Source organism: Amblyomma mixtum, chromosome 1, assembly GCF_055824585.1.
Source record: "Amblyomma mixtum isolate Tamu chromosome 1, ASM5582458v1, whole genome shotgun sequence".
Taxonomy (NCBI): Eukaryota; Metazoa; Arthropoda; class Arachnida; order Ixodida; family Ixodidae; genus Amblyomma; species Amblyomma mixtum.
Genome location: NC_143012.1, coordinates 75,418,207 through 75,433,285, shown reverse-complemented (window position 1 = coordinate 75,433,285; position 15,079 = coordinate 75,418,207).

The window sequence follows — 15,079 nt, the reverse complement described above, 5'->3', positions numbered from 1 at the left end:
GGTCGGTCCTTTTATATACATATGCGCCTCTTTGATGCACCCAGAAGTGCTGGGAACACATTCGGGTAAATGGCGTCGCATTATACGCATGCTACGGCCATAAATCTCGGGGCAGCGTTAAGGATGGTAATGAGCGCAACAAGAACGACCGTGGAAGAACCACACGCCACCATATGTTCTTTCGTTTAAAAGTAACAGCTGTTAAAGGTGCGTTCTTTGCGTTTAGCGTCGGGGCTGTAGTTATAGGATTGGTGTAACCGAAGGGGAGAAACCACTGCAATCTGCAACTGTTGCACGGACTTCACTCATGACGTCAGCAGAACGAGTGATCGAACGCACAAAGCTGAGTGATTCGAATGGAGTGACGTCAGGTCTGATAACCTAGTTCCTCTCCCACGTTGCTCTTTCCATTGCTGTTACAACTCCCCGAAACACGTACATAGACTTCCCGTCTCCAAATCAGACGCTGATCGATAGCCCCACAACACATTTCCTGCCACTTCCCTGGAAAGCGTAGCTTTATGCATTCATACTGCTCTGGCACCACAAGGACAGGGACAGAGGCAGAGTGACAACAACACAAGCCGAGGTTGATTATCTTGAAAGCACACTAAACTATGATAACAGGTACATTCGTCGTAATTTAACGTGTGTTCTTGCCCGTAACCTTTGTAACCGTGTTATGAATGTGCATATAACCATTGGTTTTGTCTATATATTTTGTGCTTTTAATGAATTTTGTCAGTTGTTAGTGAGCACTTGTGTTGTTGTCACACTGCCTCTGTCCCTGTCCTTGTGGTGCCACAGCAGTATGAATTCGTACCAACGCGCCCAATTCTCAACCCTTCTGAGTTTTATGCATGTTGCTCTCAAACTATATACATGTAAATGTGGCGGAGTAAAGGTCCCCCACAGGTGCCGCTAAATGGCACTTCACGCATTGGTGACCGTCCTGTGGTCTTTTTGATCGTTGAGTTCCGGGGTCGGAAGGCCCGGGAATAACTCGATGAGCAACGGCATACTAAGCCATGAACGGTAAGTCTAAACTATGGGCGTAATTGGAAATCTTCAGCTAGGAGAGTAAAAGCCCCTCACTGGTTATGTTTCTCCTGCGTCATACATTTAGAAAAACTTGTGCTTATATTAGGTTTTAGCTTTGTGTGATCCTCACACATATGCACAAAACGCACTAAACCGCACTATAAAATTCCCCTCATGCATCGAATGATTTTAAACGCCGAAGCATTCCACTATTCGTCCGTGGCCACGTAACCATCTTGTGCGCGCAGCTCGTTTCTCGAGCTTCGTACCTACTTCGCGATCACGTGAGGCGCGCAGTCGCGAAGGGACTCCCCAAAACTCCTTTAAGAGGAACTTCGACGTTGTTTCCACCACCTCTGATTTTATTCAAACTTTCGCGGTACATTTTCCCCAGCCTTCTGGTCCTTTGCGCCAAATTTGCAGCGGGACGGTATTTTGCAGCGCATATGAAAACTAAAAAATTCCATTTTGTAGCCTCAATTCGGGAAATATCTGCGGGCGGCCTTTCGTGCGTAACGTCACCGGCCACACGGCCATCGATAATCGCTCTGCGCTTGCTGAAGGGTAAAATTTTGATCCGGCTTGAGGTCATTTGTGCGAAATAATGACCCGAGCTCTCACTTGCAGTCGGCAGCATGACCAGTCAACGCGCACAAAATATGTTTTGTAAAACTACTCGCAGGCCGCCGCGCCGCCTCAGAGGTTGTGGCGCTCGGCTGCTTACCCGAAAGATACGGGTTCGATCCCAGTCGTGGCGGCCGAATTTCGATGGAAGCAAAATTCTAGAGGTCTTTGTACTGCGATATCAGTGCAAGATTTCCAGTTGGTCGAAATTTTCGGAGCTCTCCACTACAGCCGGAGTCGCTTTGGGACATTAAGTCCCCATAAACCGTATCATTACCCATGCCGACAAAGAACGGTCTGTCGCGACGTCGTCGTTAGAGGGAAACCCAGTTCACTGGAAAATTGCAGTGCAAACCCAGTTTCTGTACTGCTTTGCTGAGGTTTTGCTGTTTTTAAATATTTGTAGTTAGTATTTACAAAACGTATTTTTTTTTTTTACACTGGAGCGAGGAGAGTCAAAACAGTCCATGATTGGAGTAAATTGCCGGAGGAGGTTGGGTTAGCCCCGCCATCTTCATTTGGAAAAGCATTGGAGTTTCTTTTGTTACAATAATATTTCTGGCACTGCTATGCGTTTTCTCTTGCTGTAAAATTTCGAAACGCAGTTTTCATCTAGGAGCGATATAATATGTTCCCGTTTGTAGTTGACAATTTTGGGATAAGTCTGTACTATGTTCTGGCTGAACGCTGGCTGCATGACAATCTAATTTTACCTTGCCTTCCTATGTTTTTTTCTCTCCCTTAGAACTCGCTTGTTTGCTGATTAGGATGCTTTGTATTTTATTGTTTGTTTGTAATGTTATTTTTTCTTGTTATGTTCATTTCTTCATTTCTATATAGTGCGTCATCTCCACGAAAATGCATTTTCCGCCTTGTATACACCCTACATAAATGCCCACAAAGGGTGCTGTAGGTATCAGAATAAATAAATAAATAAGTAAATATCAATAAATAAACAAATGTGACATGATTATGAATTCAAAATGTTCTAACCAGCCCAAGTTGTGTCGCCCTTCCACTCAAAAAGTCTTGAAATACACGTATGCCGTGGCATTTTTTGCGCCTGCGCAGTAGCTGTCGCCCCAATTATGCACGCGCATGCCATGTAAGGAGGACGCCAACGGCTCAGACGGCAAGCGTAGTAGGGAGCGACAGAAAGTTAGGTGGGCGGATGAGATTAAGAAGTTTGCGAGGATACGGTGGCCGCAACTGGCGTAGGCAAAGGGCGAGACCTTTGCCCTTCAGTGGGCGTAGTCAGGCTGATCATGATGATGATTATGAGGTTGACACGCGAGTGCTTTGGGTTGGTGAGGTGTGTGTGTATATATTGACGCGTCTTGTAATACTCATAATAAACTCAATTAACCTCAGTTGGCCGAAATTATTAAGGCGGAAGCCTTTAATGCCTCATCGTTGTAAGCAGGAGTTGTCGACAGAAAATGTCACGCTTTTCAATTGGTCGAAATGCTCGTGACGTCACAGTGCGCGAATTTCAAATGGGGCCAATTGTACTTTGGCTAGTAACCATGCAACCAATCAAAGGGATCGTATAGTGATGCTCCAACTAAGTTGGACTGAGTTTAGTTAATTGCTTAATTAACCAATTAGCCTAATTAAGATAGAGGAGAATGAAGAGGTCAGAAGAAAGAGGAAAAGAAAAGAAAGACGCGCGCCGCAGCGACAACAGCGTCCGCGGAAGGAGACGCTGCTGAAAAAAACAGATAAGTACGAAGCCGCGTTCGCTCCACCACCACGCACTTCCCCACTCAGTTCAACGTTGCTCGTTTCATATACGTTGTGTCTAACATCCTAGACAGTTCCAACAATTGACAGGTGAATGACAGAACACGATTGATAGAAATACAATAATATAAATATGAAATAGCCTAAATAACCTTTCTAGTTAGACCGCATAAATGATTAAAACCGAGAACGAAATTGGGCGAGTTGGGGAATCGAACCAGGGTCTCCGGAGTGCGATACGAGCACGCTAGCCACTCCGTAATGCCAGCTGAATGATTTGGAATGAACAAAGGCGCGTCTAGCTAATACGGCGTCTTCGTTCACTCCCATCTTCCCCCTTTCCCTTACGGCGAGGTGCAGGTGTCCACCCAGATATGCGAGAGAGAGATACATTTCCTTTCCTCAAACAATAAATTTGCCGTCCAACAAGGCGTACAGCCGAATTGGCGATGGCGTTCTGTGGACTCCCTGGCAGCGTTGCAAGACGCTGTCGCGTTCCACTCTTACAGGCGAAGCTTAACATGTTAACCACACATCAGTAACACACGCAGACAGCCAATGGACGCGTCATTCGCTGGCAGCACTTGAATCATCATTCACAACCACATTCGTGACAGAATGCTGTACTAAGGCTTTCGCCTTGCACCACTTTAGTCGCCAAAGTGACATATTTTTTTCAGAGCTTTAGTGTATGGCGTCCCTCAGAACCTTAACCATTGCTTTTGCGCTATTTAAAATGGCTGTGAACGAAAACGCTTACCATCATCCGCTGTTCCAATCCACTCCGCGTACTTTACGTCGACAGCGATCAGAAAACAAGGCTTCGCAAGGCTGCGCAGCTGTTGGGAAGCCACTATCTCCAACAGCTCCCAAAGGGACTTGTTGCGGGTCTAACAAAGTATACGATACAGTCACGTTTCCCTACATAGCGCACTACAATCTGAGCGAGTGGCTCATCCAAGCAGACACGCATTCAGCGCTAGATAAAATAAAAGCCAGTGCACGCAACGCCAGCTTACATCGATTTAACACAGGCTGTTTTATCAGACAGGCCCACTGCTTTGCCACGCGGCACCTGCACACTAAAGCGGCAATGAATATTAAAGGCTGGCAGCAAAGCCAGCCGCGGTAACACTAGAGAAAGTGCCGCCCTTCTGGTTAAAGCACGCACGAGCGTGCTGTGATGGGATGCCACACAGAACAAGGTACGGGACGTGGGGCGTGTCGAGGTTCGCAGTGCTTATCATCAGCAACACCGTGGCAGCCGAAGGCGACTGCGTGTCCCGACAGGATAACACTGCATGTCTCGCATGACATGAAATATGGAGTTATCTTGACTCAGCCATTCGGGTTTTTGCATCCTTTCTTACGGCCGGAAGGTCTTTCTCATGTAGCTTGTCTTTTCTCAGTAATTAAACCGAGTTTAAATTCTTTCATGCCAGTGCTTTAGTGTGGTAGGTTTATACATCTATTATTTCTTTGTTGTGCAGAAAATGTGTTACTTCCCTGGGTTTAAAAAGAGACTTCTGTCTTTATTGTTAGTAACACAACAAAATTAAGGTTGCGCCGTCTCAAAAATTTCCAGCTTCTCTGTACTAAAATGTCTTGATTTGTGGCGAGGTCGTGTGATCTCTGGACGTCATCACAACCTCCCACCGCCGCAGGTGGAGCTTTTGCACAATGTTTAGAGCTACCTGTCCCCTATGGCAAGTGTACGATGAAATTAATTCAAATAGATTTAGTGCAATTACCGCTTGCCTGCCGTTGCTTTGCTTATTAGCCTACGAGAGGTCGAGAAAAGCAACCTTGGGTCTCACAAAGCATACAGGTGGCGCTTTGGATGCCGCCACCTGTCGGGGCAGTGGCGGATCGCTTAACCGCGGCGCCACTGCGCCAGTGGTAGTATAAGGACTCCACGCGATCGCTGAATTCGATTGACTGCATCGTGACGTCATCATGTAAACACCAGTGGACCGACAATCAGCACCGCCAAATTTGAAAATATGTTATCCCCTAAATTTAGAAGCTGGATCAACTGCAGGAATTCGAAAGGACCCTCCAAACATTGCAAGTACGCTCGCCCCGAACATTCATTAAGCTGGATTTGTGGGTCGATCGGATTAGCATTATCCCAAAAGATAATGCATGGAAGGCACTCGAACAGTTTAGAAGGTGACGACTCATGTCTACCATATGAAGACAATAGAGCTGGTTCCAACCAAAGCTTTGGCACTGAAATCGCAATAAGAACATTAGAAAATATCTTCATACACAACATGAGGCAACTTCAATGATATGGCATTTTCTCCTTTAAGTTTGGGGTTAAAGCCCACAAAACTTTTTCAATTCTTCTAGAAATGCTTCTGCAGAAAAATAGCGCCACAGCTCTCTAAAACCTTTCCCGGATTGCTGCAGTACGGTATTTTTTGGTTTAGTTTTTTCAAACACTTCAGCAATAAATAGCAATAATGGTGAATATATCAATCACCGGTCACAGCATCGGACTCATAGAAACCGTCTGGCTTCGTCGCCACTCGCGCTACGACCTTAGGGCATTCAAAACAGCTGAAGGTGCTCTTCTTCAGGCAGCGACTGGCTTTCTGTATTGCTGGACTTTAATGAATGATCTCAGAGACGTTCCGCGCCACTCTTGCGCTCTTCCTCTGTCAGCCAAGTCACTCGCATTACCGCAGTGCTCTGTGCACAATGGGCGGACGCAATGTAGCAGCCATTCATGGGTCAGAACAACACCAGGCACTTACCACACCGGTGGCGTATTGGTTTCAGTATACCCGCCTCGCATGCCGAACGTGTCAGATTAGATCACCAGTGGTCTCGGGTACCCACCTGTGATACACTTTGGGCAGACATTCCCCTGGCCTGGTGCTCAGGTTACTTGGGGTGAAATTCCTGGAAACTGGGCCTCTGACCCCACCTGGTGTAGATGAGTATACCTTGTTTAATGGCGCTCTATGAAGAAAGCCGCCCTTGCGCCATAATAATTCATAATCACAAATATCAAGTCACTTGTTTCAGGAAGAGGCGCGGCACGTGTGTTAGGCTTTACTCGCCTAATATCTTCGTTTCATCTGACTTAACCATTTGAAGCTCAGTCATTGGGGTCTGTAACTCCCTCTTATGTCAGGGCTCGCTCTAAGTAGAACAGCGCACAGCCGAGGGCCGTTGAATCGTTGCGATATATCATCACTATCTAAGTGGTTTGGTTTCGGTAATTGGAAAGCTACTGTAGGTACTGGTTGGTTTATGGGTTTTAACGTCCCAAAGAGACTCAGGCTATGAGAGACGCCGTAGTGAAGGGCTCCGTAAATTTCGACCACCTGGGGTTCTTTAACGCGCACTGACACCGCACAGTACACGGGCCTCTAGAATTTGTCCTCCAAAGAAATTCTAGCCGCCGCGGCCGGGATCGAACCCGCGTCTTTCGGGTCAGCAGCCGACCACCATAACCACTGAGCCACCGCGGCGGCACTACTGTAGTAACTGTGACTGTTTTTAGCCAGGAGTGCTTGGTTGCTACAAGTATCGCACCTGCCCACAATACTGTAAAGTTTAGATAGTGGAGTGGTTTGACACATGGCAGCTCGGTCACTTATGCCTCTTCATAAAAAAAGAGCGCTGACGAGCTTGTATTTGCCTGTGAGCGCTTCACGACTTCAGCTCATTTAAATCTTATTACCTCTTCTTTCTGTCTGTGTGTTTGAAGCTTGTCAACAAGCAGACCAATTTTTGTGCCTGTACGACTGATAAATATAAAGCTGCAAACAACCCTTTTCAGACCACGGTATCAACTGGTACAAAAGGAACGCAATTTTATCTTAGCCCGGGAGCGCGGCCTCACATTATGGGATGTGATGTTGTGTGCGAGAGAGAGAAAGGAATTTTAATGAGAGGAAAAGGAGGAGAGGTCGGCGGGTGGTAACATGGCCCTGGCTTGCTACTCCCACTGGGTAAAGGGAAGAGGAGGAAAGGGAATGTGAGAATGATGGTTGGTGATGGTATAAGTCCCTCAGGGTAGTGCAGTGCATAGGTATTGGTTACTGAAAGCATGCTGGGATAGATAGTCAATAATTATGGGGTTTCTCGTGTTCCGAAAACTTTTGTATCTTCTACAACTTATGTACAAAGCGTGGTATTAGAGCGAGAATTTCAGGCGTACTGCTAAGCTGAAAATAAAGAATCCGAAATGTGTAGGAGCATGGTTCTCTCAGGCCTCGACTTAACGATAAATGGCAGATTTCTTTATTCTGCATTGGTCGTAATAAGCTTCTTGCTGATCCTTTTAGCGAAGAATGAGGCCAAACACTACAGGCATTTTATAACACCATCTGCCGGGCTAGTTGGTTGCGATCCATATGTATCAGCAGCGCGAACACATAAGAGGAAGAAGAAGGAGAAGATAGTAAGAGAGCGCTGAACTTCCAACTTTATTTCACCAAAACTGAACCCTCATTACATACACACACCAGGTAAAAGCCCACCAGGAGGCGTAATCAAGGCGCGCGATCGAACTGGGACCCACACGATGTCCAGGGCATCAAAAGATAACAAGAATCACACTATACAATGACTTCTATGAAATGAAGCTCGAGCGGAAAAAAAAGAGAACGGAAAAAGAGGGTTGAGTGCGCGCGAATGTCAAAAAAGATGAAAAAAAAATAGAAAACAATGTTGAGGGCGGGAATTTTGCTATAAAACATGAGAAGGCGAAAAGACGGCAAAAGGATTAGCGATACGAAGGATGAGCGCCAACAATTAACACGGCTAGAATGAAAAAGCACCATGTGAAGTGTGCTCTAAAAACGAAGTAAAATCAGATAAAACAAGAGAGAAAGGTCATTTCTTTTTCATATAATGAGATAGATGGGGTGCTTACGCAACCTTCCTTAAGCCCTGAGATGCAGGCGGCTCTAAACACTTACCTACTGATTACGTGGGACAAAGCGATAACATTGAGCCTCGTTCTGTGCGCTTATAAATTAACACATTGCACACATTGTACCGACAATCCTTATTCCATAATTCATGGTCCAGACTTTGTGTAATCTAGACAGGTCATCGCGCCTCATGAGACGACATCACATGATGCCTCGGGCCACAAGCCACCCGCAAAGGGCCGCCGACTTGCTGGACCGATAGGCTCCCATAGGCCTCCATCCTTGTGTTGGTTGACGTTTCCACTCCCGACTGATGGCTGACTAATGTTGCGAACAACAGTTCTGGGCTAGACCTTACACGGATTCTAACACAGCCAGTCCAGTACTTGCGCGACAGTTTGGGGACCGAAAATCATTGCGCCATAAATGGCTAACCATTCAAGAAGTCACATTGAAAAACTTTGCGCATTTGGACAACATTTCTACTGGCGGCCGGTCTCGTCCGGACGAAGACCTGCACCCGGTCGAAACATCGAATAAATGCGAGAAGTTTTTCAGTGTGGCTTCTTGAACTTAGCATTTCTAATCAGTTGCCTTGAAGAACGTAATATCCATTAGATATTCCCTTTGCTTTTTCCGGACGCTACTCCTTCTCTTTGTTTTGTTTAAGTCCTCACCGCCAAACACATCGAACTTCCTCCGCGCTCTTCTGTCCTTGTTTACCTCTCTTGCGGCTTTCTTTTCGACAACATTGCACGCTTCAGACGTGCCTCTACTTTCCTGATCCGCAAGTGTCTTCCACTGCTATACGCCGAACTGACTGTCTCCGCTGGCCTTTCCTCACTTCTGGTCTCTAGCCCATTTTCCCCTCCTACCGCTTTGCGCTTTGCTGAATCTCTCGGCAGTCTCCAACCCATCGAGCCTCTGGTGTTCCGCGTGGAGAGTGACGATACGCCGCACATCGCCATGATGATGATGATGATGATGTCCTCAGGCTTCGCCATAACCGTCCCCAGCCCATCTTCTTCAGCGCCCCATCCTTCTTCTACCGGAGTATTTCTTCGCTCCATCGATGCCAATCTTCCCCCACCGACACGGACGCATCTCACCCTCCTTCATCAGTACTGTTCTACCTTTGACTCTGCAGACTTCCTGAAAGGAATGAAATTGTCGGCTAGGGAAAAATAATCTGCGATACGCGTGTGTGCTGATGTGCTGCAGGTGAAAAACGACGTTTCTATACACTGCTAGCGCATCTTGCGCGCCACCTTTCGAGGAATAGAATTTTCTACTATTATACTGCTCGTATCATGGAAAGACTATGAAAACATCAGGCTTATTTTTGTATAAAGCATTTACAATGGAAACCTAGGAATTATTTTTGATAAGAATCAAAGTTCTGCTGTCCAGCATTCCCATGTAGAAAACAACAAAATACAATGATGCATCATTCATTTGATTTGAGAAAATAAAGTCCTAAATAGTTAATAAATCACTCCAATTCATACTCGTTTGGAAACACTTCGGCCGGCATTCCCAATATATTCACAGAAGCGTAAAAAGGGGAGATTGGCGAGGGTGTCTGGAGAACTATTGGCATCATAAGCCATCTTAATCGCGAATAACCTTTATTAAGCAAGCTAAAATGGCAGTGTTTGAATTCACATGGTCAAAATCACAGCAGCTTTTACTTATTTAGTCGCAGTCCTTATAGAGAGACCGGTACGACTTCAGAGCTCTTTCCTCTGAAAATGTCGCGATGTAGAAATGAAAGTGATTCTGCTTTTATGGAATGTATTGTAATATAGTAAACACTCGTTCTTTCAGCCATTTCTGGCATGAAAAGGAAGCAATCTGTACTCTCTTTTATTTGTTACACTGTTACACTGCAACAAATACTGGAACACAAATAGCCGCGTGGGGCGCGCGGGCAGAGTCCTTGAAACTTGTGTACGCCCGAAGCTGTCAAAATGTCACCATTTCCTCGACCTTTCTGTACCCCATAGTATCTATAATATCAAGGGTCTGAAATTTCCAGTATCCTCTCGGCAGATATCGACGGCGCTCTCATACAAGCCATACATTACTAGACAGAAGAATCTATCCGAACGCTCCATGCAATGTGCACGATTCGAAATACATAGTGGCATCTCAAGTAGTAGATGCGTGAAGCGGGTAAAAAGATCAACTCCCACGGCTGCCTCCCGAAACGGGCCAATTTCACCTCCTACAAACACTCTGGCCTTTCTTTTCGTGTTCAGTCTACGCCAGTATTTTCTTTCTTGGTCTTTTACGAATGTTTTCTCCGTACCGCACATCTCCATTTCCAAGGCTGGCCTATGAGGGGGAGCAGTCGTCCTGTTTGCATTAAAACGAGACCGCAGCTGCTCCCCGCCCGGCTTTTTTCCCGCATGTGATCCACTCTCTTGCTCAGTTTCTTCTCCTCCGTTTCACCCTTGCGCATGCGTCTTCGGTCCTGCTTTGTGGCACTGTTATTATTATTTGTTTTTCTTCCGTAAGCAACAGCTGCGCTCTCTCATAGAGGACACAGCGCGGGCCAGCGAAGCTGTCGGGTGAACTAAGTGCAGAGGAATTCGGGCGGTTTATTTCAGTCTCACTAAGAAAACCTCCCTCTTTGCTCTTACCGTCATTCTGTTCATGACACCCGAACGTCGCTTCGTTTTCTAATGTTTCATGCAGCGGTAACATTGGTGGTCTTGGCTGTATGTTCAAGGTACCCGGAAATGACGTGAACACCTGAAGGGCCGCGATCACTTGCGTAGGACGTTGCAGCATCATGTATAAAGGTGTCGAACACATCCTGAGCACAACATCGCTCGTGGAGATCCTATCTGCCGCTGTTTTTGCCTAAATCGTTGTGGACGGTTGGTGCTGTGTTGTACTCCGGATGAATGTTGCTTTCTGAGTGTCGTTGCCGTGTTGACCAAGAATACGCGAGAAATTATACTTAATTTGTACCATCTTTACATACTTATCTGAACAACAACGTCCCTAAGACCTATACATCGGCTTTGAGTGTAATTGCGCACGAATTAAAAGCGAACGCCAGCATTTAGAGTTAGCTACCCCGTTCAAGTATGAAGCGGCTGCATATAAATTGTTCCAAATAAAGCATGACGGGCGCAGGCATCTCCATAAGGAGGAACTGACATTCGTGGTAGCTCCTGTTCGTGCTTTCTGTCTATGAGAGGAGTCTCGAGAAGCCAGAGTCGGTCATTGCAAACTTGCAAAATTTCCAGCCGCAGTTGCGTGCAGCATGAAAATAAGAACACCTGCATTCGTGAGCGTACTAACACATTAGGTAATGGGTGGACGTTGTTTTAAAAAACTTTGAGCGGTGCTTCAATAGCACTCAGCGTGCCATTCCCGAGGTGAAGGTTGTACGACGACTTAAACAAGGGCTAACTGAGAAGCACTTGCTCGCAGGCGGGAACCTTTTCACGATGTCCATTCCGTGCCTTGACTAGAGATGAAAAATTTCAAGAAATTTTGAATGGCATGAAAAAAAAGCTTTTTTTTCAGGGTTTTTTTTTCATAAAAAATTGGAAATTTTGCAAAACGTGACAAAAACAGATTTATTTGCAAAAGCACAGCGATCAATAATAATGATCCGAAGTTCAGTCGAATATGCAGTTACAGATGTGATATTGTGAAACGAACTTCTTGTTCTATAGTACCGAGAAGATAAATAATGATTTGCACTTCAGGCGAATATAGAGATATAAATATCATATTTGTGCAACGAACTTCTTGTTCTATTGCACCGAGAAAGGGAACAAGAAAACTGATCTATAAGTCACTCCATATCGGACTCAGAGTCACTGTCGCTGGATGCGGCACTACGCGCAGGAGCATGGATTGAAGCTGTGTCCACAGCTAGGTTCGACTGCACATACACAAGCTTTCGAACGCGTTCCCCTGAAAGCCTGGCGTGAATCCTTGTATGGACGTTTCCGAAACGTGACCAGTTTCGTTCGCAGCTGGCGGATGATGCTGGTATTTGCAGCAGTCTGCTAGCCAGACGAGTTAGCGGCTGGTTGGTGCAAAGGCCTTGCCACCAGGTAGGTGGGGCCACGTGCTTTGCTGAAGACCCCTGTCCTGGGCCAAATTCCTGCGGATGTCCTGTACTCTGCTACGCTGGAAACCAAGAAACTAGGCTTGTATTTAGCTAAAACCGCTTACGAGCACAGCAGCCTATGTTATTTATGCCTCGTGTGTAGCGCTGTAGAATTTGCAGCCATTTTGTTCTACTTCAGCCGTGAGTTCAAGTTATTGTGTCTTTAAGACAAGCCTGGATCTTATATGTGACCTGGCCTTCAACCCTCGTACTCGTAGCACGAACGTTTTAAAAGCACTACCTGGCACCACCGATGACGACTGCTCTCCAATCGTTCAACGATGCACGCTGTAATGGTTTTCAAAGCAAAAACAAAAACCTAAACTAAAAGCAAGCAATCATAAAACCTTGAAATTGCTTTGTGAAATTTTCGATGTTTTTTTTTCCATGTTTTCTCGCCTGAAAAAAAAACGAAAAAAAACAGGTTTTTCGCCAAACTTGCAGTGCTCTTTTAAGGCCTTCACATCTCTATCCTTGACTAAATTCCGACGATAACCTATACTCCGTCTCACAAGATGTTTGCAGCACTACGAAAGGTACAGCTCTCTCGTCCAATCAGGATGGCGCGCACTAAATTAGTGTGTTCCTACGCGCCTGTCGCTCGATCCACCTGATGTCCAGGTGGCTTCTTTCTACCTCTAGCAGGTGGCGCGTGATGTCTTTTTATTCTTTTTTTGGTTTGTTTTTGGACAGGCGGACGCCCGTTCCAAAGGGATTAGCCCCACTTTTTTTTTTGTTGTAACCTGTTCTCATGAGTTCCTCTGTTGTCGCGTCGCAGTAAATTTCAGTAATCGTGTCATGTGCATATAAATTTATTTACTCCAGCGTGCCGAGGCAGCCGAGTGTCGGTGGTGGCCAAATGCAAAACAAGCCCATGTGCTGCGCGAGAAGCAACGCACGTTAAACGGGCTCGATCATCTCATCGTCCTCATAACAACTGAAATCAGCACTGCTGGTTGTGTCGTCCTCCAGGTTGGCAACAATGGCCGGTCCCTGGTCAACAACATCGTCGATGATGTGGTCCAGTTTTCTCATCACATCTTCCTCACTGATAATATGCTGCACGTAATTCTTCCATTTCTCAACAGTCACTTGCGTGATGCCTTGCCAAACCAGAGGCTCGACGTCTTGGAGCTTAAACGTCTTGTTTTGGCTAGACACGAAACCCTTGACGTCGCTCCAGACAAGCTCTATCGGGTTCAGTTGGCAGTGGTACGGTGGCAGGCGCACAACGAGATGGCCAGCAGCTTCAGCAATGCAGTCGACACGGTATCGCTCCCCACCTGTGTTCACACTGCTGACAAGCAGCATGAGCTCGGCCTTCACCATGCCGCTGCTCCACGCGACACCTTTTCCGGACAGCCAAGCCTGTATGTCCTTTTTGAGGCTACTCATCCGCGGCACTTTATCCTGCTTCACAGAATGATATGGCGCGTTGTCCATCACTATAACGCTGCCGTGTGGTAGTAGTGGGAGAAGTCTCCTGGAGAACCAGTTTTCGTAGTGTTCCCCGTTCATTTCCTTGTGGTAATCGCCCGAGTTTTTCTTCGCTCGGAAAACTTCCGCTGCGCCTTCGACAAAACCTTGCTCACTACCGCAATGCGTCACAATAAGCCTGCCACCTTTGCCACTGGGGTTTTGTAGACCAGTCGAACGTCCGGATCGATGCGCTTGGTGTGCAGATTGGATGGTGCAGTCACTCCACACTCGACTTCGCGTGTGGCCGGCGTTAACCCACGTTTCGTCGGTGAAGAAAATATGCCTACCCTGGCGTCGCAGCTCCGCTATCTGGCGCAGGTACCGGCGGCGACACTGCACAATGTGCGTCGCTTCGATTAACATCGCATTCCGAGAGCGCTTCTTGTATCGGAAGCCAAGTTTCTTCAACATCCTCTGCATTGTCGCTGCGGACACGGTCGGTAGCGTTTCGTCCTCTTCGAAATACGCAACCACCTTCGCGATAGATGGAATTTCCCCTCTCTGGAAAAAGGTGTGTACCACCCTTCGCAACACGCTCAGGTCAAAATCATCCAGCTTCTTCGTCCGCTCGCGGCCTCTTCCGTCAGAACGCTTCTTCAGTGACAACACTCGGCCCGCGTTCAACGTCTCCGTTGTCCACTTGTAAAGCGTTCGCTCGCTCACCTGCGTGAGTTTTGCCGTCCTCTTGATGAGCGCATTTGTACTCCAACTGCCCCCGCACTCGACGCGAAGCGCTTCAAGAACATTTAAAGCCACCTTCTTCGCCTGCTTGGGGAAACAGCGCACTGTCGGTGTAGAGCACACAGGAGACAAAAAAGACTCGACCGACGCCATGTTTGAAAGTGGCGACGAATCACTACCTCGCAGCAGGCCTCCGCAGAGCTGTGTCCGTACGGGCTTTGTCTGGTAATTTCACCAGTGATTGAAACACTCCCTACCATTTAAATATACCTGTCCAAATCATGTGTTTAGTTGCAATGCTTATTGTTTTGATTAATAGTCATACACTCCTCAAATATTCGAGGGGCTATTTTCTGCGTTTCTGCAGCCCTGATTGGACGAGAGAGCTCTACCTTCCGTAGTGCTGCAAACATCTTGTGAGACGAAGTATAATCCTTTACTATAGCCGTAATTTATATCCTCCCTTCTCCAACGAACC